Below are 22777 nucleotides of genomic sequence, written 5' to 3'. Positions count from 1 at the left end.
AATAAAATAGTTTAAAATGTACTGCACATAGATACATAAGATAACTGTATACTTACCTGACTTGGTCATCAAAATTTTGATACGATATTTATAAAAACTAGTCAAGAAATAATAAGCATTAAAAGGCAAAGAAAGGACAGGATGTTAATTGGAATTTAGAAGCATCTGAGGGTTCCTCCAATGAAAAACTGCACACTGTGGGTCATCATTTGGATTCTACAGTGTGATTTTAAAATACTGTGTGTTCTTTTTTTTTTTTTTTCTTTTTTATTGATCATTCTTGGGTGTTTCTCGCAGAGGGGGATTTGGCAGGGTCACAGGACAATAGTGGAGGGAAGGTCAGCAGATAAACAAGTGAACAAAGTTCTCTGGTTTTCCTAGGCAGAGGACCCTGCGGCCTTCCGCAGTGTTTGTGTCCCTGGGTACTTGAGATTAAGGAGTGGTGATGACTCTTAACGAACATGCTGCCTTCAAGCATCTGTTTAACAAAGCACATCTTGCACCGCCCTTAATCCATTCAACCCTGAGTGGATACAGCACATGTTTCAGAGAGCACAGGGTTGGGGGTAAGGTCACAGATCAACAGGATCCCAAGGCAGAAGAATTTTTCTTAGTACAGAACAAAATGAAAAGTCTCCCATGTCTACCTCTTTCTACACAGACACAGCAACCATCCGATTTCTCAATCTTTTCCCCACCTTTCCCCCCTTTCTATTCCACAAAACCGCCATTGTCTTCATGGCCCGTTCTCAATGAGCTGTTGAGTACACCTCCCAGATGGGGTGGTGGCCGGGCAGAGGAGCTCCTCACTTCCCAGTAGGGGCGGCCGGGCAGAAGAGCCCCTCACCTCCCGGACGGGGCGGCTGGCCGGGCGGGGGGCTGACCCCCCCCCACCTCCCTCCCGGACGGGGCGGCTGGCCGGGCGGGGGGCTGACCCCCCACCTCCCTCCCGGACAGGGCGGCTGGCCGGGCAGAGGGGCTCCTCACTTCCCAGTAGGGGCGGCCGGGCAGAGGCGCCCCTCACTTCCCCGACGGGGCAGCTGGCCCGGCGGGGGGCTGACCCCCCCACCTCCCTCCCGGAGGGGGCGGCTGGCCGGGCAGAGGGGCTCCTCACTTCCCGGTAGGGGCGGCCGGGCAGAGGCGCCCATTACCTCCCGGACAGGGCGGCTGGCCGGGCGGGGGGCTGACCCCCCCACCTCCCTCCCGGACGGGGTGGCTGGCCGGGCGGGGGGCTGACCCCCCCACCTCCCTCCCGGACGGGGCGGCTGGCCGGGCGGGGGGCTGACCCCCCCACCTCCCTCCCGGACGGGGCGGCTGGCCGGGCGGGGGGCTGACCCCCCCACCTCCCTCCCGGACGGGGCGGCTGGCCGGGCGGGGTGCTGACCCCCCCACCTCCCTCCCGGACGGGGCGGCTGGCCGGGCGGGGGGCTGACCCCCCCACCTCCCTCCCGGACGGGGCGGCTGGCCGGGCGGGGGGCTGACCCCCCCACCTCCCTCCCGGACGGGGCGGCTGGCCGGGCGGGGGGCTGACCCCCCCCACCTCCCTCCCGGACGGGGCGGCTGGCCGGGCGGGGGGCTGACCCCCCCACCTCCCTCCCGGACGGGGCGGCTGGCCGGGCAGAGGGGCTCCTCACTTCCCAGAAGGGGCGGCCGGGCAGAGGCGCCCCTCACCTCCCGGATGGGGCGGCTGGCCGGGCCGGGGGCTGACCCCCCCACCTCCCTCCCAGACAGAGCGGCTGGCCGGGCAGAGGGGCTCCTCACTTCCCAGTAGGGGCGGCCGGGCAGAGGCGCCCCCCCACCTCCTGGACAGGGTGGCTGGCCGGGCAGGGGGCTGATCCCCCCACCTCCCTCCCGGATGGGGCGGCTGGCCAGGCGGGGGGCTGATCCCCCCACCTCCCTCCCGGATGGGGCGGCTGGCCGGGCGGGGGGCTGACCCCCCCACCTCCCTCCCGGATGGGGCGGCTGGCCGGGAGGGGGGCTGACCCCCCCACCTCCCTCCCGGACGGGGCGGCTGGCCGGGCAGAGGGGCTCCTCACTTCCCAGCAGGGGCGGCCGGGCAGAGGCACCCCTCGCCTCCTGGACGGGGCGGCTGGCCAGGCGGGGGGCTGACCCCCCCACCTCCCTCCCGGACGAGGCGGCTGGCCGGGCAGAGGGGCTCCTCACTTCCCGGTAGGGGCGGCCGGGCAGAGGTGCCCCTCCCGGACGGGGCGGCTGGCCGGGCGGGGGGCTGACCCCCCCACCTCCCTCCCAGACGAGGAGGGAGGACGCTCCTCACTTCTCAGACGGGGTGGCTGCCGGGCGGAGGGGCTCCTCACTTCTCAGACGGGGCGGTTGCCAGGCAGAGGGTCTCCTCACTTCTCAGACAGGGCGGCCAGGCAGAGACACTCCTCACATCCCAGACGGGGCGGCAGGGCAGAGGTGCTCCCCACATCTCAGACGATGGGCGGCCGGGCAGAGACGCTCCTCACTTCCCAGATGTGATGGCGGCCGGGAAGAGGCGCTCCTCACTTCCTAGATGGGATGGCGGCCGGGCAGAGACGCTCCTCACTTTCCAGACTGGGCAGCCAGGCAGAGGGGCTCCTCACATCCCAGACGATGGGCAGTCAGGCGGAGACGCTCCTCACTTCCCAGACGGGGTGGCTGCCAGGCAGAGGCTGCAATCTCGGCACTTAGGGAGGCCAAGGCAGGCGGCTGGGAGGTGGTTGTAGCGAGCCGAGATCACGCCACTGCACTCCAGCCTGGGCGCCATTGAGCACTGAGTTAACGAGACTCCGTCTGCAATCCTGGCACCTTGGGAGGCCGAGGCTGGCGGATCACTCGCGGTTAGGAGCTGGAGACCAGCCCAGCCGACACATCGAAACCCCGTCTCCACCAAAAAAATACGAAAACCAGTCAGGCGTGGCGGCGCACGCCTGCAATCGCAGGCACTCGGCAGGCTGAGGCAGGAGAATCGGGCAGGGAGGTTGCAGTGAGCTGAGATGGCAGCAGTACCGTCCAGCTTCGGCTCGGCATCAGAGGGAGACCGTGGAAAGAGGGGAGAGGGGAGAGGGGAGAGGGGGGAGGGGGGAGGGGAGAGGGGAGAGGGGAGAGGGGAGAGGGAGCTCTATCTACCACACAGTCCTTCTCTGAATATCTTCAATACTGTGTGTTCTAAAAGGTATTATATAGCATATATTTCCTAATTTTGGTGTTTTACTGAGTATTTGATAATGGCTATTGAGATAATAGTTTATAAAATAGAAAAGATTGTGGTTTTATAAGACTTTCATAACATTTTATGAAGCTGCAAAGAAATATTAACAACAACTTCATCTATTTCGCATTTGTTATTCTTTCTTTTGCACCTTCTGCCCATCCCTGTCAGTTACAGAAAAACAGAAGATCTTATGGGCTTCTGAAGTTGGATGATGTGTGAAGATAAGACTAAAGATGAGTGATATTATGTGAAAAATAATACAGTGGGGACAGTTTTTAAAATTTGAAGATAACCTACTTAGAGTTGAAATGGTAAAAGTAAAAGGTAAAGAGAGTAGGGATAACAGCACTTACACTATCATGTCATAATTGGAGACATTTTACTTAAAGTATAGGTGAAAGTAATTTTAAAAAATAAATTTAAAGTTATTCTGTAAGTTATATCTTAAAAGTTATTTTTACTAAGAGAAGCCTTTCAGAAAGTCTGCATTTATACTATTTTAAGTAGTCACATATCAAAGGAAACAGATATGCGGCTAAAAAATAAGGGCAACACATGTATGTAGGTATGTGCCTGTAGACCTTGATGTACACAAAATTGAAAAAAAAAAAAAAAAAACCTGGAAAAACAGGTAGCAAGAAGAATGCGTAATTTAATAGTGCCTGAGGCTTGAGTGTGTGCTGGCAAGTTCCAGGCTTTTAGGTAGCTTTCAATTTAAAAAGAAAACTAAGCACTGTCATTTTTTAAAACATAAGCTTCAACTCTTGGCTTATAAACTACCATACCAAAGTCTAGTTTCTATACCACGAGAATGGTCATTGAGAAAATGAGTTAGGTTTTGGCCTTGTTCATCAACTGGCAGAGATCCTAGGTAAATTATTTTATTTTCTTAATATCTAGATATACTTGTTGCTAGAAGGCTGATGGCATACCTAAGAACTATCGTGTAGTTCAGCCATGTTGTTGTTGTTATGTAGTGTCTTCTATCCATGATTTAATCCTCTCTTACCTTAGGAATTACATTTTAAAAAGTAAGAATCATAGAATTAACTTCTCAAGATCTTCCAGGATTTAAAAAAACAAAACAAAAAATATTCCTTTGGGGGATTTTCTTTAAAATCCATTGCATTTTAAAAAGACTTCAGGGCATTTCCAAGGTTTCCATTGCTATATAACCTTGACTTATACTCTACGTACCTTACACAGATATTTTGAAGATTTATAAAATAATTTATTTTACATTCAAGTTTTTAAACATTATTTGAAGTAAAACATAATCATTAAATAAAATTTGGAAAACAGGAAACTATGAAAATTTACCCACAGTCCTACCAGTTATACAAAACTAAAGTTAACATGAATTTGCTTCTAGTCTCTTTTTCTCCACATGTTTTATTTATTTATTTTAAACACAGCTTGAATTATATTGTGTATATATATATAATTCTGTATCTTTTCTTTTCTTTTTTTTTTTTTTTGGCCTTATAACACTTTAAAACTTTTTAATGTTCCTACATAGTCTGTTTTTAATGGCTGAATTTTATTATTCCATTAAATACTATAGCTTTATTTAACCACTCCTTTTTTGGTTAAATTTATATTGCTTCCAATTTCTTCTTTTTCATAAATAACCCTATGATAGATAGGCATGAATTTTTTTTTTTTTTTCTGTTTGTAGGATTATTTCCTTGGTATAGAACTGTAGAAATAGAATTATTGGACCAAAAGCTTATGAAATTTTAAGCTTCTGGATAAACACTGTAGAATTGGTAGTTTTGCTTTGTTTGTTTCCTAGTTTGGGAGGAGGTGATTTTGTTCAATAATAGGAAGTTGTGGTTCCAAGGAAGACTGATCTTTATTTTTTTTTTAATGTGTTGAAATTGTGCTCAGCCTTGACTGAATGAAACTACGTGTTAATTCTTGTAGTAATTTTACAGCAACGAAAGGGTTTTCCCCAGTCCCTCATTGCTTTCTACATGTGGTTAAGTGCATTTTCTGAGCCACACCCTTTTGCTGTTACCTAATATTGGGTGATATCAGGTCACTTTCCTTTAAATGTACACAGACTTTTGTAAGTAAATTCAGCAGACAAGTTAAGCTTTGCTTTGCTATAAACTGGATTTTGACCTGTGGCTCACTTAATGCAGATTTTTAAATTTTAATACAGTAAGTGATCATCTCAGTTTATTATGTTAGGTTTCCTCTGTGTTACTAACAGTCTGTCTTGAAGTTTCTGATTTGGTTTAATAATAATTAAATCCCAGAAGTATAATATTTTAGACATGGAAGAAATCTTAAAACTCCCTAATCTGAAATTGTTTTATTTTATAGATGAAGAAGTTGAGGCTCATATGGGTTAAGTGTTTTGTCCAAAGTCAGTTAGTGGCAGAGTTGGGATTATAATTTTGTTCTTATTTCTCTGTAAAGGGGTTTTTTTTTTTCCACTGTAGTTTTTTAATGTACTAACAATACTTGTTCCACAGGCTGCTTTATGATTAACTTCTCTGATTCCCTATTCCTCTCATTTAAGGCTTTTGCTTATAAGCATGCTAGCTAGTGGTCCACCCTATGTGGCAGGAGACGCTTTTCTGAGTAAGTTGACCAGCTATTCAAGTTTCACTACTGAACATTGTGAAATTGAACTCTGCTTCTTGCATATTTGGTATCATATATAGGTTTCTTTTTCATCAACATGGCAGAGTTTGGTACTTGACATTTTTTGTAGAGAATGCAGTCTCAAACTGACTGTAGTCTAGCACTTGCCAAAGGTTGGCTTGAGGCTTCTGGTACATACGAGAGACAAGTTTATAGATAAGCTAACTAACTTTCTAACTTCTGTGTTAAGTAAGCCATCAGAAAGGAGTGTACTTAGAACTTGTCATTTCACCTTTCCACAGGAATGCCTTTAGTGATTATGATTTAAGTATTTTACCTTATAAAGAGGAGTTATAATAAGAAACATCTATGTGACTAGAATGTCTATCCTTTTCAAAACTCTAAGACATGTGTAGTTTGTTTTTCAGTTAAAAATTTAGAGATTGGGTCTTGCTAGGTTCTCCATGCTGGCCTAAAACTCCTGGGCTCAAGCACTTCCCCTACCTCAGCCTCCAAAGGAGCTGGGACTGTAGGGATACACTACCACACCCAGCTTGCTTTTCAGTTTTTTTTGTTTTGTTTTTTAATAAGATGGTGTCTTGCTCTGTTGCCCAGGCTGGAGTGCAGTGGCGTGATCTCAGCTCACTGCAACCTCCGCTTCCCGGATTCAAGCAGTTCTCCCTGCCTCAGCCTTCTGAGTAGCTGAGACTACAGGCGCATGTCACCACATCTGGCTAATTTTTTTGTATTTTTAGTAGAGATGGGGTTTTCCCGTGTTGGCCGGGCTGGTCTTGAACTCTTGACCTCAGGCAATCTCCCCACCTTGGCCTCCCAAAGTGCTGGGATTACAGGCGTGAGCCACCTCGCCGGGCTGCTTTTCAGTTTTTTTTTACACAAGCTTTTTTTTTTTTTGAGATAAGGTCTCACTCTGTCACCCAGGCTGGAGTGTAGTGGTACAATCAAGGCTCAATGCAGCCTTGACCTCCGAGACTCAGGTGATTTTCCCACCCTAGCCTCCCAAGTAGCTGGGACTACAGGCATGCACCACCACACCAGGCTATTTTTGTATTTTTTGTAGAGACAGGGTTTCACCATTTTGGCCAGGCTGGTCTTGAACTCCTGGCCTCAAGTGATCCGCCTGCCTTGACCTCCCAAAGTGCTGGGATTACAGGTGTAAGCCAATGCACCTGGGCTGCACAAACATTCTTGAGTGTGACTATAGAATGCTGAAAAAGTGTTTCCATCTAGATAAATTTACTATTTGCATGTGTTAAAAAATTAATAAAAACAATAATCATGAACCATGTTTTAGAACAGAATGGTTTTCCATTACCTAATTTGACAGATTAATCATGTAATATTACTAAATTAAACATAACTATTCTCATTTTACAGATGAAGAAACAGGTATAGAGGTGTGTAGCAGTGAGGAGGTAGTGGAACAAAATTAGACTGAGACAGTTTGCTTATAATACTGCATTCTTTCTGTTATACCATGATGCTTCTCAAAGTAAACCTATTTCACTTTTTTGCCTTTGCCTTCCCAAATTCAGAGCTAAACACAGTTTTAACTTGTATAAAACAGCCCGATATTCAACATCACATAACTGTGCAACTTGTTTTGTGTTTTTTTTTTTTTTTTTTTTTTTGAGATAGGGTTGTGCTCTGTTGCCCAGGCTGGAGAACAGTGGCACAATTATAGCTCACAGCAAAAGTACAGCTCAAACTTTCGGGCTCAGGTGATCTTGCCTCAGCCTCCCAAGTAGCTGGGACTACAGGTGTGCACCACCGTGCCTGGATAATTTTTTTAAACTTTTATTTTTGTAGAGACAAGGTCTTGCTATGTTGCCTAAGCTAGTCTGAAACTACTGGGCTCTAGCGAACTTTTTGCCTTAGCCTCCCAAATCACTAGGATTACAGGCGTAAGTCACCATGCCTGGCCTGCAACTTTTAATTGACTTTTGCTGTGTATATAATTTATTTTAGATATGATATATAAAATACTTTAGTGAAATGCCCCAAATCTTTCAGAAAGTAAATAGATCATAAATGCTGAGATAAAGTATGTTGACATATTTAACTTTTTTTTTTTTTTTTTTGAGATGGAGTCTCGCTCTGTCACTAGGCTGGAGTGCAGTAGCACAATCTTGGCTCACTGCAGTCTCCGCCTCCGAGGTTCAAGCAATTCTCCTGCCTCAGCCTCCCGAGTAGCTGAGACTACAGGCATGAGCCGCCATACCCAGCTAATTTTTTTTGTATTTTTAGTAGAGACGGGGTTTCACCATGTTGGCCAGGATGGTCTTGATCTCCTGACCTCGTGATCCGCCCGCCTCGGCCTCCCAAAGTGCTGGGATTACAAGCGTGAGCCACCGCACCCGGCCTGAAAATATTTTTTAAAAATCAATTTTTAGAGGAAAGAATGAGAATAGTTTATCAATTACTCCATCTCAACCAATACTTGAAGATACTATATTCCATCAAGTAAATTGATAAACTTATGATAGAAGTAGTAGCAAACACAAAAATTGCTACTTTATCATTTTTAGAGGTTATACACTTATACTTCAAGATGCTGTATTAGTGTAATTGTCAACATGTAAATACCATGTATGTGTATGTGCGTGTATATATATATACACACACACACACACACACACACATATATATATGCACACATTCCCTATTCTATATGTATTACTCCCCTCTTTGGGTGATAGTAAAAACAGGAAATGCAGCAGGTTGCTATATCTACCATAATTCCACATTAAAAGAATGGGTTTCTGCCATTTCTAAATACAAGATTTCTGTGGCCTGGCACGGTGGCTCACGACTGTAATCCCAGCACTTGGGAGGTCAAGGCGGGTGGATCACTTCAGGTCAGAAGTTCAAGACCAGCCTGGCCAACATGGTGAAACCCTGTCTCTTCTAAAAATAAACAAATTAGCCGGGTGTGGTAGCGTGCTTCTGTAATCCCAGCTACTCTGGAGGCTGAGGCAGGAGAATCACTTGAACCCGCGAGGCGGAGGTTGCAGTGAGCTGAGATCACACCTCTGCACTCCAGCCTGGGTGACAGAATGATACTCCACCTCAAAAAAAATAAATAAATAAATATAAGATTTCTTTCAGACAGTATGCCAATGAATAGTACAAACAAGACAATGTAGATAGGTAACTACATGATTTATTACCCTTGACTATGAGCAAAGTCAGTGGGAGGAAACAAGAGGTTTGCCCCATACCTAGAAACTCACTCAAACATGTAGCCCCAAGATAACCTCTAAATTTACCTATTAAAGTTTAAAAGATAATTAAAACTTTTTCCTTCCGTTTCTGTCATTACCACAAATTTTTTCCAGAATGTTCCCAAGAGGTAACTAGATCACTAGTGGTTTCATTTCTTTCCTTTCCCTTTCCTTTATTTTTTATTGTGGTAAAATATATTTAACATAAAATTTACCACTTTATTTTTAAGTGTATACTTTAGTGGGATTAGGCACATTCACATCATCATGTAACCATCACCACTCTCCATCTCCAGAACTTTTTAATCATTCAACTGAAATTCTGTACTCAATAAATAACAATTTCCCATTTCATACTTCCTTAAGCCTCTGATAACCACTGTTCTACTTATTTGAGATGGAATTTTGCTCTTGTTGCCCAGGCCGGAGTGCAGTGGTGCAATCTCGACTCACCACAACCTCCGCCTCCTGGGTTCAAGCGATTCTCCTGCCTCAACCTCTCGAGTAGCTGGGATTACAGGCATGTGCCACCATGCCCTGCTAATTTTGTATTTTTATTAGAGATGGGGTTTCTCCATGTTGGTCAGGCTGGTCTTGAACTCCTGACCTCAGGTGATCCACCCACCTTGGCCTCTGAAAGTGCTGGGATTACAGGCATGAGCCACTGTGCACGGTGTTCTACTTTGTGTCTCTAAGAATTTGACTATTCCAGGTACTTCATATAAGTGGAGTAATGCAATATTTGTCCTTTTGAGCCTCATTTCACTTAGCATAATGTCTGCAAAGTTCATCCATGCTGTAGCAGGTATCAGAACTTCATTCCCTTTTTAGGGCTGAATAATATTTCATTATATGTATATACCACCTTTTGTTTATTCATTCATCTGTCAGTGGCCATTTTGGTTGTTTCCACCTTTTGGGTATTGTGACTAATGTTGCTATGAACACAGGTGTAAAAATATCTGTTCTTGTCCTTGCTTTCAATTCTTTGGGGTGTATACCAGAAGTAAAATTGCTGGATCATATAATGGTTTTATGTTTAATTTTTTGAGGAACTACCATACTGTTTTCCACAGGGGTAACACCATTTTATATTCCCACTGGCAATGTACAAATGTTCTAGTTTCTCCACATCCTTATCAACACTTTTTGCTTTCTGTTTTTTGGTAATGGCCATCTTATTGCTTCTCAGCCTTTTGGCTAAAATCAAATAATAGCCATTCCAATGTATGTAGTTTCTCATTGTGGTTTGATCTGCATTTTTCTAACAATTAGTGATGTTGAACATCATTTCATGTACTTTTTGTCCATTTGTATATCTTGGAAGTTCTTTGCACATTAAATTTTTTTTATTGGGTTGTAGTTCTTCTATATTCTGGTTATTTGTCACTTATTATATATGTGATTTGCAAATACAGTTGTCGCTCAGTATTTGTGGGGATTGATTCCAGGACCCCCTAGAGATACTAAAATCTGCAGATGCTTGTGTCCCTGATATTAAATGCGTCGTATCTGCATATAATCTATACATATCCTCACATATATTTTAAATAATCTCTGCATTACTTATAATACCTAATACAATGTAATTGTTATGTAAATCATTGTTATACTGTATTATTTAGGGAATAATTTACAAGAAAAAAAGTCTGTACATGTTTAGTACAGATGGTTTTTTCCCCAATGTTTTCAATCTCTTGTTGGTGGAATCCACAGATGAGGAACTCATGGATACAGAGGGCCAACTGTATTTTCTCCTGTTGTGTGGGTTGCCTTTTTACTCTGTTGATAGTATCCTTTGATGGACAAACAATAATTTTAATGAAGTCTAGTTTATCTGTTTTTTTGTTGTTGTTTTTATTGCCTGTACTTTTGGTGTCTTACCTGTGAAATCATTGCCAAATTCAATGCTACATTTTCTCCTATGTTTTCTCCAAGAGAATTATAGTTTTAGGCCTGTGTGTAGATCTTTGATACATTTTGAGTTGATTTTTGTATATGGTGTAAGGTAAGAGTCTAACTTCATACTTTTGCATATGGACATCCTGTTTTCCCAGCAATATTTGATGAAAAGACTGTCTTTTCCCCCATTAAATGGTCTTGGCACCCTTGTCAGAAATCATTTATCCACATACACAAAGGTTTTATTTAGGTTCTCGATTCTGTTCCATGGTTCTATATGTCTGTCTTTATGCTAGCACATATTTTGATTACTGTAGCTTTGTAGTAAATTTTGAAGTCAGAAAGTGTGAGTTCTTCAACTTTATTGTTTGTTTTCAAGATTATTTTGGCTTTTCAAGGTCCCTTGATTTTCCATATTAATTTAAGGATGAGTATTTTTTTTTCTATTTCTGCAAAGATATATTGAGATTTTGGTAGGAATTGAGTGGAGAGTTCTGTATGTGTCTGTTCCATCCAGTTGGTCTGTAGTGTTTTTCAAGTCTTCTGTTGTCCTTATTGATCTTCTGTCTGGTTGTCCTATCGATTATTGAAAGCAGGTTATTGAAGTCTCCTAATATTACTGCATTGCTGTCTATTTCTTTCTTCAATTATGTTAATGTTTGCTTCATATATTTAAGAGTTCTGATGTTTGGTACATACATATTTATAATAATTATATCTTGGTGAATTGACTCTTTAATCATGTATTATCCTTCCTAGTCTCTTGTGATGATTTTTCATTGAAAGTCTATTTTATCTGATACCATTATAGGTACCCCTGCTCTCTTGTGGTTACTAGTTACATGAAATATTTTTTCCATCCTTTCCATTTCAGCTTATGTGTTGGATCTAAAATGAGTCTCTTGTGTGCAGCGGAGTGTTAGAGTTTTTAAAAAAATCCATTCAGTCAATATGTCTTTTGACTAGTAGTTGGATTATTCATATTTAAAGTAATGATTGATATGGAAGGATTTACTATTGCTGGTTTGTCACCTGTTTTCTGTATGTCTTGTGGCTTTTTGGTTCCTCATTTCTTTTCTTACTGCCCTCCCTTTGTAATCCATTGATTTTTTTTTATAGTGACATACTTTGATTCCCTTTTCATTTCCTTTTGTGTGCACTATATAGATATTTTTCTTGGTGGCTAGCATTGTGATTATGTAACACATTTCAAATTTATGCAATTTATGTTACACTGATAACTAATCTTCATTAGCATACAAAAATTCTCCTTTACAGTTCCTCCTTTTTTTATTGTTAAAACTTACATTTATATATTGTGTACTTATTAACTTAGATTTATAGATTTTTTGTGTGAGTAATTTTATAGATTCTATACAAGAATTAAAAGTGGATTTATGCACCAGAATTACAATAACACGGGATTCTATAGTTGCCCATATGTTTACCTTTAATGGAGAACATTATACTTTCATGTGACTTTGTATAGCTGTCTAGTATCTTTTTGTTTCAATTTGAAGGACCCTCTTTAGCATTTCTTGTAGGGAACATCTAGTGGTGTTGACTATACATCTTTTGTCTGGGAATGTCATCATTTCTTCACATTTGAAGGACAGTTTTGCTAGATACAGTATTCTTTTTTTTTTTTTTTTTTTTTGAGATGGGGTCTCGCTCTGACTCCCAGGTTGGAGTACAGTGGTGCGATCTCAGCTCACTGCAACCTCCACCTCCCAGGTTCCAGCTATTCTCCTGTCTCAGCCTCCTGAGTAGCTGGGATTACAGGTGTGTGCCACCATGCCTGGCTAATATTTTGTATTTTTAGTAGAGATGGGGTTTCAACATGTTGGCCAGGCTGGTCTTGAACTCCTGATCTCAAGTGGTCTGCCTGCCTCGGGCTCCCAAAGTGCTAGGATGACAAGTGTGAGCCATCACGCCCGGCCCAGTTGATGTTTTTGAATATACTTTCCCATTCCTTTTTAGCCTGCAAGATTCATACTGAGAACTTTGCTGATAATCTTATTAGGCTCCCTTGTATGTGATGAGTCATTTTTCTCTTGTAGCTCTCAAGATTATCTCTTTGTCTTTGACTTTCAGCAGTTTGATTGTAATGTGTCTTGTTGTGTGTCTCTTTGGGTTTATTATACTTAGAATTTGTTGAACTTCTTGAGTTTATATGTCTATTTCTGTCCTCAGATTGGGTAAGTTTTTGGCCATTATATTTCAAATAAGTTCCCTACCTTTTTCTTATTGTCTTCTCCTTCTGGGATCTTCATAATGGATATATTGTCCTGCTTGATAGTGTCTCTTAAGCTCTGTTCACTTTTTTATTCTTTTGTTCTTTTTGCACCTCATACTAGATAATTTCAAATAAGTTATCTTTAAGCTTGTTTATTCTTTCTTCTGTCCAAGTCTGCTATTGAATCCCTCTAGTGAATTTTTAAGTTTGACTATCCCCAGTGTGCCCATTATATTTTTCATTTCCAGAATTTCTGGTTGGTTCTTTTAATAATGTCTATCTCTGTTGAAATTCCCCTTTGTTCATATAATTTACCTGATTTCCTTTAGGTCTCTGTCCATGTTGTTCTTTACTGTTTGAACATATTTAAAACATTGTTTGAAAATCTTTTTCTAGTAAGTCTGATACCTGTATTTTTTCAGGGATAGTTTCTGCCAATTTATTATTATTATTGAATGGTCCATGTTTCCGTTTCTTTTTATGCATTGTGATTTTGGGATTTTAAATTCACAATAGTTATGTTGGGGATTTGAAAACAAAAAGAAAAACAGCTACTTCTCCCATTCTCTGTAGACTGGCTCTTTGCCATGGAAGTCCTTTCCTAATTATCTTGGCCTTGCTTCTGAATTTTGAGATCACATCAAAGAGAAAGCTAAAGGTCTTCTCAGGTCTTTACTGAGCATGCATCTTGCCTGGACCTGTTTGTGGTTTTTTGAATCTCTGTATAGATGGCTGCTTTTAATTGTCTTAAATTTCCCAAGAGATCTTTGTGGGGTCTTGATGGTCTGTCATATGTCTCCACCTTTAATCTTTTGCCCCAGGAATCTGTAGGGTCTCTCTGCAGCTTTCTGAGCCATGACTACTGCTTCTCCTCATCTGAGATTAAGGCCATGCTTGTCTCCTAGCAGAGATCTGAGTTAGGTGAATCAGGGATCAATTCTTCAGGCAGCCTTTAGACAAGTTAGAATGTTGCAAATAAGGTCAGCCTTGTTCGTTTTGGTTCAAGGGATGGTGATATGATTTGGCTGTGTGTCCCCACCCAAATCTCACCTTGAATTGTAATAATTCCCACGTGTCAAGGGTGGGACCAAGTGGAGGTAACTGAATCATGGGGGCAGTTTTCCCCATGCCGTTCTTATGATAGTGATGAGTTCTCACAAGATTTGATGGTTTTATAAGCGTCTGGCATTTCCCCTGCTGGCATTCACTCTGTCCTGTCTGCTTCTCCTTTGCCTTTTGCCATGATTATAAGGTTCCTGAGGTCTCCTCAGCTATGCAGAACTGTGAGTCAACTAAACCTCTTTCCTTTATAAATTACCCAGTCTTAGATATTTATCCATAGCAGCATGAGAATGGACTAATACAGGTGGAATTAGGAACTGCCATCTCCTCCAAACCAAGACAACGGCTGGGGAGGAGTGGAACAAGGGTGAGCAAAAATGCCATGACATGTCCTACTGTTCGGGATGTAGCTTGTTCTTGATTGTTTGTTTACTTGGTTTCTGTAGACCTTTGACTGTTTTCCAGAGTTCCTATAAAGTTATTTAGTCACTGTATAGTTGTTTCTTTAATGTTTATTAAGGAGAATGAGGGTCTGAAGCTTCTTAGTCACATTTTGCTGATGTCATTCTTCCTAGGGGTTTTCTAATCGTTGTTTCCTCTGGTTGTATGTGGTTTCCTTACTGCATGGGAAGGGGACTCCACTGTCAATACAACCCTGAATAATATATGCAGTGTGAGAACTTTAGTGAAATTCTAATCCCACCTGGTCAAATCCTTGTTATTTTGCCCACCCCACTTCTGTGGTTATAGAATGTAATTTCTCTGTTGTATCTCTCTTCCCCAGTTTTATTTTATTTTTCCTCCAAAATTCATATTTTATTTCTATGATTTAACTCATATCCTTTCCTGCTCCAATATAATAGATCACAATTATGATCAATAATACCCACTCGGCATGTAAATAAAGGAAATAAAAATTAAATTCTGGCTAAGTTTCACAGAATGCCAGAAAAGTATTTGGTAAATTTATATATATGCATACACAAACACCCACACAGACATACACATACATGTACACATATTGTTTTCATAGAATGCTGTGTTTTCAAAGGTTTTAGATACTTGGCTTATACTATGAGCACTTTGAACACTGGTGTTTTTAATATGAAATTCTGAGAACCTTTTGTTCTTGGTATCAAATATGAAACTTGTAAAATTCACATATGCAAATTGCTTCATTTATTAGTGACCTCTGATGGCTTCTGATTAAGTCAATATTGTGTCCATCTTTGAAGTATGTATTTAAAAAATTATGAATTTCCTAATTTTTTCCTTCATTGTGGCTGAGTATAGGGAAATTGCTGTGTATCTCAGTTAAGGTCCATTTAAATGTGTTTTTCAAAGCTCAAGATGGGGGGGCGCTGTGGCTCACACCTGTAACCCCAGCACTTTGGGAGGCCAATGCAGGTGGATTGCTTGAACTCAGGAGGTTGAGACTAGCCTGGGCAACAAGGTGAAACCCTGTCTCTACAAAAAATACAAAAATTAGCCAGGTGTGGTGGCACGGGCCTGTAGTGCTAGCTACCTGGGAGGCTCAGGTGGGAGGATCACTTAAAGCCATGAGGTAGAAGTTGCAGTGAGCTGAGATCGCACCACTGCACTCCAGCCTGGGCAACAGAGCCAGACCCTGTCTCAAATAAAACAAAACAAAAAGCTCTAGATAAAGTGTGCAAAAATCTTAAAATGGACCACATCCATCAGAGAATAGTCTACTAAATTCAGGGCACGTGATGTTTTTAAGATCTCAGTGAACGTGTTCATAAACTTTAAGGAGGAATTAGCCAAGCACTGTCAGAACATATTTTTGTTTTCACAAAGGCTAATATAATTGTTCTTCAAATGTCATTATTTCTTTTATTTTGAGATGCAGTCTTGCTCTATTGTCCAGGCTGGAGTGCAGTGGCGCAATCTTGGCTCACTGCCACCTCGGCCTCCCGGATTCAAGCGATTCTCCTGCCTCAGCCTTCCGAGGAGCTGGGATTACAGGCATGCGTCACCACGCCCAGCTAATTTTTGCATTTTTAGGAGAGACAGCGTTTCACCATGTTGGCCAGGCTGATCTTGAACTCCTAACCTCAGGTGATCCATCCACCTCAGCCTCCCAGTGTTAGGATTATAGGCATGTGCCACTGTGCCCAGCCAAATGTTATTATTTCAAGTTAATAAAATTCTCATAATTATGGCAACATAATCCTCTCTTTATGTTTTTCCACAAAAGAGAATATGAACAAGGAAATTAAGTTTTTTTGTTTGTTTGTTTTGAGACAGGGTCTCACTCTGTCATCCAGGCTGGAGTGCAGAGGTGTGATTATGGCTTACTGCAGCCTCTAACTCCTGGGCTCAGGCAATGCTCCTGCCTCAGCCTTCTGAGTAGCTGGGACTACAGGCACGTGTACCGTGTCTGGCTAATTAAAAAAAAATTTTTTTTAGAGATGGGGTCCTGCTATGTTGCCCAGGCTGGTTCAAACTCCAGGCCTTAAGTAATCCTTCCACCTTGGCCTCCCAAAGTGCTAGGATTACAGGTGTGAGCCACTGCACTGAACAAGGAAATCTGAGGGACATACTTTTTCTTGAGAAGTAAACAGGCAGTAATGTATTCTATTAAAGATGTAGCCATTGTAGTACCAAAGGTTTAGTAAACTAATTCAAAGTGTCAGAGAACTTTATACTTAAATTACTCTCTCTCTATATATATATATTCCCCAGAGGACTTTTACCCAAACAGTTTTCTTAGAATTAAAGTTTATAATCTCATGAAGCCTAGAGCTAGGTAATGGTTAAAATAAGTAGTGATTTTAAAAATAGTTCATTGCTTACTTTAATCGTAAACTAACTTCAGGTCTGAGCAGAATATGAAATTTAAGAAAATTATTTGGGAAAAAAGTCCTGCAGGGATTGATGGAGAGAGTGAGAGAGAGGAAGAGAAAGAGACAATCTATTATAATATGGGTATAATAAAATATATAATGTATTATGTATTATATACAGACACATAATAGAACACTTAAGATGGGTGCATTTTATTTATATGCATTTTACGGGGGAGGGAAAGGAGTATAAACAAATATTCTTTTTTTTAACTTTTCGGTTCAGGAATACATGTGTAGGTTTGTAACATAGGTAAACTTGTGTAGTGGGGATTTGAGGTTTTTTGTGTATATTATTTCATCATCCAGGTATTAAGCCTAGTACCCATTAGTTATTTTTACTGATCCTCTCCCTTCTCCCACCCTCCACCCTCCAGTACCCTCCAATAGGCCTTATGGTCTGTTGTTTCCCTCTATGTGTCCATGTGTTCTCATCATTTAGCTCCCAGTTGTAAGTGAGAACATGCAAAATTTGATTTTCTGTTCCTGTATTAGTTTGCTAACGATATGGCTTCCAGCTCCATCCATGTCCCTGAATGGGACATGATCTTGTTCTTTTTCATGGCTGTATAGTATTCCACAGTATATATGTACCACATTTTCTTTATCCAGTCTATTATTGATGGGCATTTAGGTTGACTCCATGTCTTTGCTATTGTGAATAGTGCTGCAATGAACATATGCATGCATGTCTTTATAACAGAATGATCTATATTTCTTTGAGTATATACTCAGTAATGGGATTGCTGGGTCAAATGGCATGTCTGGCTGTAGGACGTTGAGGAATCACCACACTCTCTTCCACAGTGGTTGAACTAACTTACACACCCACCAACAATGTATAAGCATTCCTTTTTCTCCACAAACTTGCCAACATCTGTTGTTGTTGTTGTTGTTGTTGTTTTTTACTTTTTAATAGTCACTCTGACTGGTGTGAGGTGGTATCTCATTGTGGTTTTGATTTGCATTTCTCTGATGATCAAAGATGTTGAGCATTTTTTCATGATTGTTGTTTGTATGTATGATTTTCTTGAAAAGTATCTGCTTGTGTCCGCTGCCCACTTTTAATAGATTTTTTTTCTTCTTGTATATTAAGTTCCTTATAGATGTTGGACATTTGTCAGATGCATAGTTTGCAAACATTTTCTCCCATTCTGCAGGTTATCTGTTTACTCTGTTGATAGTTTCTTTTGCTGTGCAGAAGCTCTTTAGTTTAGTTTAATTGGATCCCATTAGTCAATTTTGCTTTTGTTGCAGTTACTTTTGGCATCTTCATCATGAAATCTGTGCCCATGCCTGTGTCCTGAATGCTATTATCTAGGTTTTCTTCTAGGGTTTTTATAGTTTTGGGTTTTACATTTAAGTCTTTAATCCATCTCGAGTTAATTTTTGTATATGATCTAATGAAGGGGTCCAGTTTCAATTTTCTACATATAGCTAGCTACTTATCCCAGCACCATTTATTGAATAGGGATGCATTTCTCCATTGCTTGTTTTTGTCAGGTTTTTTGAAGAACAGATAGTTGTAGGTATGCAGTCTTATTTCTGCATTCTCTATTCTGTTCCACTGGTCCATGTGTCTGTTTTTGTACAGGTACCATGCTGTTTTGGTTACTGTAGTTCTGTAGTATAGTTTGAAGTTGGGTAGCAATGATGCCTCCAGCTTTTTGTTTTTCTTTTTTTCTCCTTAGGATTTCCTTGGCCTTTTGGACTCTTTTTAGGTTCCATATGATTTTTTTTTTTTTTTTTTTTTTGGTGCACATAGTTTATTTAACACTCCTCTGTTTGGTGATTTAGATTATTTCCCACTTTTATTTGTAATAAAAAATTGCACTGCAGTGAGCATCCTTATGATTAAATTTTTGTACTCATCCTTAATTATCTTTTTAGGATGAATTTCCAGAGAGTGAATTACAGTTCACATTTAACTCTTTCAATGCATAGTGTCAAGCTGCCCTGAGGAGAGGTTGTGCTACTGTGTGCATGCTCAGCAGTGTATACCAGTGCCCATTTCCTTGCAACCTTGGCAACACCAGATATTGCTACTTTATTTTAATTAATTAATTAATTTTTCCATATGTTATTGGGTACAGGTGGTATTTGGTTACATGAGTAAGTTCTTTTTTTTTTTTTTTTTTGAGACGGAGTCTCGCTGTTGCCCAGGCTGGAGTGCAGTGGTGCAATCTCGGCTCACTGCAGGCTCCGCTCCCCGGGGTTCACGCCATTCTCCTGCCTCAGCCTCCCACATAGCTGGGACTACAGGCGCCCGTCACCTCGCCCAGCTAATTTTTTGTATTTTTAGTAGAGATGAGGTTTCACCATGTTAGCCAGGATGGTCTCGATCTCCTGACCTCGTGATCCACCTGCCTCAGCCTCCGAAAGTTCTGGGATTACAGGCGTGAGCCACCGCGCCCGGCCCATGAGTAAGTTCTTTAGTGATGATTTGGGAGATTTTGGTGCACCCATCAAATATGGGTATACACTGCACCATATTAGTACTCTTTTATCCCTCACCCCCTTCCTACTCTTCCCCCCAAGTCCCCAAAGTCCTCTGTATCATTCTTATACCTTTGTGTCCTCATAGCTTAGCTCCTACATATCAGTGAGAACATACGATGTTTGGTTTCCATTCCTGAGTTACTTCACGTAGAATAATAGTCTCTAATCTCATCCAGATCACTACAAATGCTGTTAATTCACTCCTTTTTATGGCTGCATAGTATTCCACTGTGTATGTATGTATGTGTGTGTGTATATATATGTGTATATACACATATACACATATATACACGTATATATACACATATATACACGTATGTGTGTGTATATGTGTATGTATATATGTGTATACACACACACACACACACACACACACACACCAGTTTCTTTATCCACTTGTTGATGATGGGCATTTGGGTTGGTTCCATGATTTTGCAATTGTGAATTGCTCCACTATAAAAATGCATGTACAAGTATCTTTTTTGAGTAATGACTTCTTTTCTTCTGTGTAGACACCCAATAGTGGGGTTGCTGGATCAAATGGTAGTTCTACTCTTAGTTCTTTAAGAAATCTCCACACTGTTTTCCATAGTGGCTGTATGAGTTTACATTCCCACCAGCAGTGTAGAAGTGTTCCCTGTTCACCACATCCACGCCCACATCTACTGTTTGATTTTTTTTATTATGGCCATTCTTGCAGGAGTAAGGTGGTGTCGCATTGTGGTTTTGATTTGTATTTCCCTGATCATTAGTGATGTTGAGCATTTTTTCATGTTTGTTGGCCATTTGTATATGTTCTTTTGAGAATTGTCCATTCATGTCCTTAGCCCACTTTTTTATGGGATTGTTTTTTTCTTACTGATTTGAGTTTGTTGTAGATTCTGGATATTAGTCCTTTGTTAGATGTATAGATTGTGAAGATTTTCTCCCACTCTGTGGGTTGTCTGTTTATTCTGCTGACTGTTTCTTTTGCTGTGAAAAAGCTCTTTAGTTTAATTAGGTCCCAGCTATTTATCTTTGTTTTTATTGCATTTGCTTTTGGGTTCTTGGTAATGAAATCTTTGCCTAAGCCAATGTCTAGAAGGGTTTTTCCAATGTTATCTTCTAAAATTTTTATAGTTTCACGACTTAGGTTTAAGTACTTAATCCATCTTGAGTTGATTTTTGTATAAGGTGAGAGATGAGGATCCAGTTTCATTCTCCTACATGTGGCTAGCCAATTATCCCAGCACCATTTGTTGAAAAGGGTGTCCTTTCCCCACTTTATGTTTTTGTTTGCTTTGTTGAAAATCAGTTGGCTGTAAGTATTTGCACTTATTTCTGGGTTCTCTATTCAGTTCCATTGATCTGTATGCCTATTTTTATACCAGTACCATGCTGTTTTGGTGACTATGGCCTTATATTATAGTTTGAAATCAGGTAGTGTGCTTCCTCTAGATTTGTTCTTTTTGCTTAGTCTTGCTTTGGCTGTGTGGGCTCTTTCTTGGTTCCATATGAATTTTAGAATTGTTTTTTTAATTTTGTGAAGAATGATGGTGGTATTTTGATGGGGACTACATTGAATTTGTAGATTGCTTTTGGCAGTATGGTCATTTTCACAATATTGATTCTACCCATTCATGAGCATGGGATGTGTTTCCGTTTGCGTCATCTATGATTTCTTTCAGCAGTGTTTTGTAGTTTTCCTTGTAGAGGTCTTTCAACTCCTTGGTTAGGTATATTCCTAAGTATTTTTTTTTTTTTTTTTGCAGCTATTATAAAAGGGGTTGAGTTCTTGATCTGATTCTCCACTTGGTTGCTGTTGGTGTATAGAAGAGCTACTGATTTTGTATATTAATCTTGTATCCAGAAACTTTGCTGAATTCTTTTATCAGTTCTAGGAGCTTTCTGGAGGAGTCCTTAGGGTTTTCAAGGTAAACGATTGTATCATCAGCAAACAGTGACAGTTTGACTTCCTCTTTACTGATTTGGATGCCCTTTATTTCTTTCTCTTGTCTGATTGCTCTGGCTAGGACTTCCAGTACTATGTTGAACAGGAGTGGTGACAGCGGGCATTCTTGTCTTGTTCCAGTTCCCAGAGGGAATGCTTTCAACTTTTCCCCATTCAGTATCACGTTTGCTGTTGGTTTGTCATAGATGGAGTTTATTACATTAAGGTATGTCCTTTGAATGCTGATTTTGCTGAGAGTTTTAATCATAAAGGGATGCTGGATTTTGTCGAATGCTTTTTCTGCATCTATTGAGATGATCATGTGATTTTTACTTTTTTTTTTTTTGAGACAGAGTCTCACTCTGTTGCCCAGGCTGTAGTGCAATGGTGCAATCTTGGCTCCTGCAACCTCCGCCTCCTGGGTTCAAGTGATTCTCCTGTCTCAGCCTCCCGAGTAGTTGGGATTACAGGCGTGCGCCACCAGGCCCGGCTAATTTTTGTATTTTTAGTAGAGACAGGGTTTCACCATGTTGGTCAGGCTGGCCTCAAACTCCTGACCTCGTGATCCACCCGCCTCAGCCCCCCAAAGTGCTGGGATTACAGGCATGAGCCACCATGTCCAGCTGATTTTTACTTTTAATTCTGTTTCTGTGGTGTATCACATTTATTGGCTTGCATATGTTAAACCATCCCTACATCATCCCTGGTATGAAACCCACTTGATCATGGTGGATTATCTCTTTGATATGTTGTTGGATTTGGTTAGCTAGAGCTAGTAGTTGTTAAGAAGTTTAACATCAATGTTCATCAAGGATATCGGTCTATAGTTTTCTTTTTTGGTTATGTCCTTTCCTGGATTTGGTATTAGGGTGATGCTGGCTTCATAAAATGAATTACGGAGGGTTCCTTCTTTCTCTATCTTGTGGAATAGTATCAAAAGGATTGGTACCAATTCTTCTTTGAATGTCTGGTAGAATCCGAATGTCTCCTGTGAATCCATCTGGCCTGGACTCTTTTTTTTGTTGTTGTTGGTAATTTTAAAAATACCATTTCAATCTCGCTGCTTGTTATTGGTCTGTTCAGGGTATCTAATTTTTCCTGATTTAAGCTAGAAGGGCTGTATTTTTTCCAGGAATTTATCCATCTCTTCTGGGTTTTCTAGTTCATGTGCCTAAAGGTGTTCATAGTAGACTTGAATGATCTTTTGTATTTCAGTGGTGTCAGTTGTAATATCTCCTGTTTCGTTTC

General features: G+C 41.2%; 1 protein-coding gene across 14 annotated transcripts in view; it reads right to left on the bottom strand.

Moving 5' to 3' along the window:
• The window catches only part of WDPCP (WD repeat containing planar cell polarity effector), a 729520-nt gene that overhangs the window by 14706 nt on the left and 692037 nt on the right, over window positions 1-22777 (bottom strand). The window lies entirely within an intron of this gene.

This window comes from Pan troglodytes, chromosome 12 (assembly GCF_028858775.2).
Source record: "Pan troglodytes isolate AG18354 chromosome 12, NHGRI_mPanTro3-v2.0_pri, whole genome shotgun sequence".
Lineage (NCBI taxonomy): Eukaryota > Metazoa > Chordata > Mammalia > Primates > Hominidae > Pan > Pan troglodytes.
Note: the sequence above shows the minus strand (reverse complement) of the source record. Positions and strands in the feature narration are given on the sequence as shown.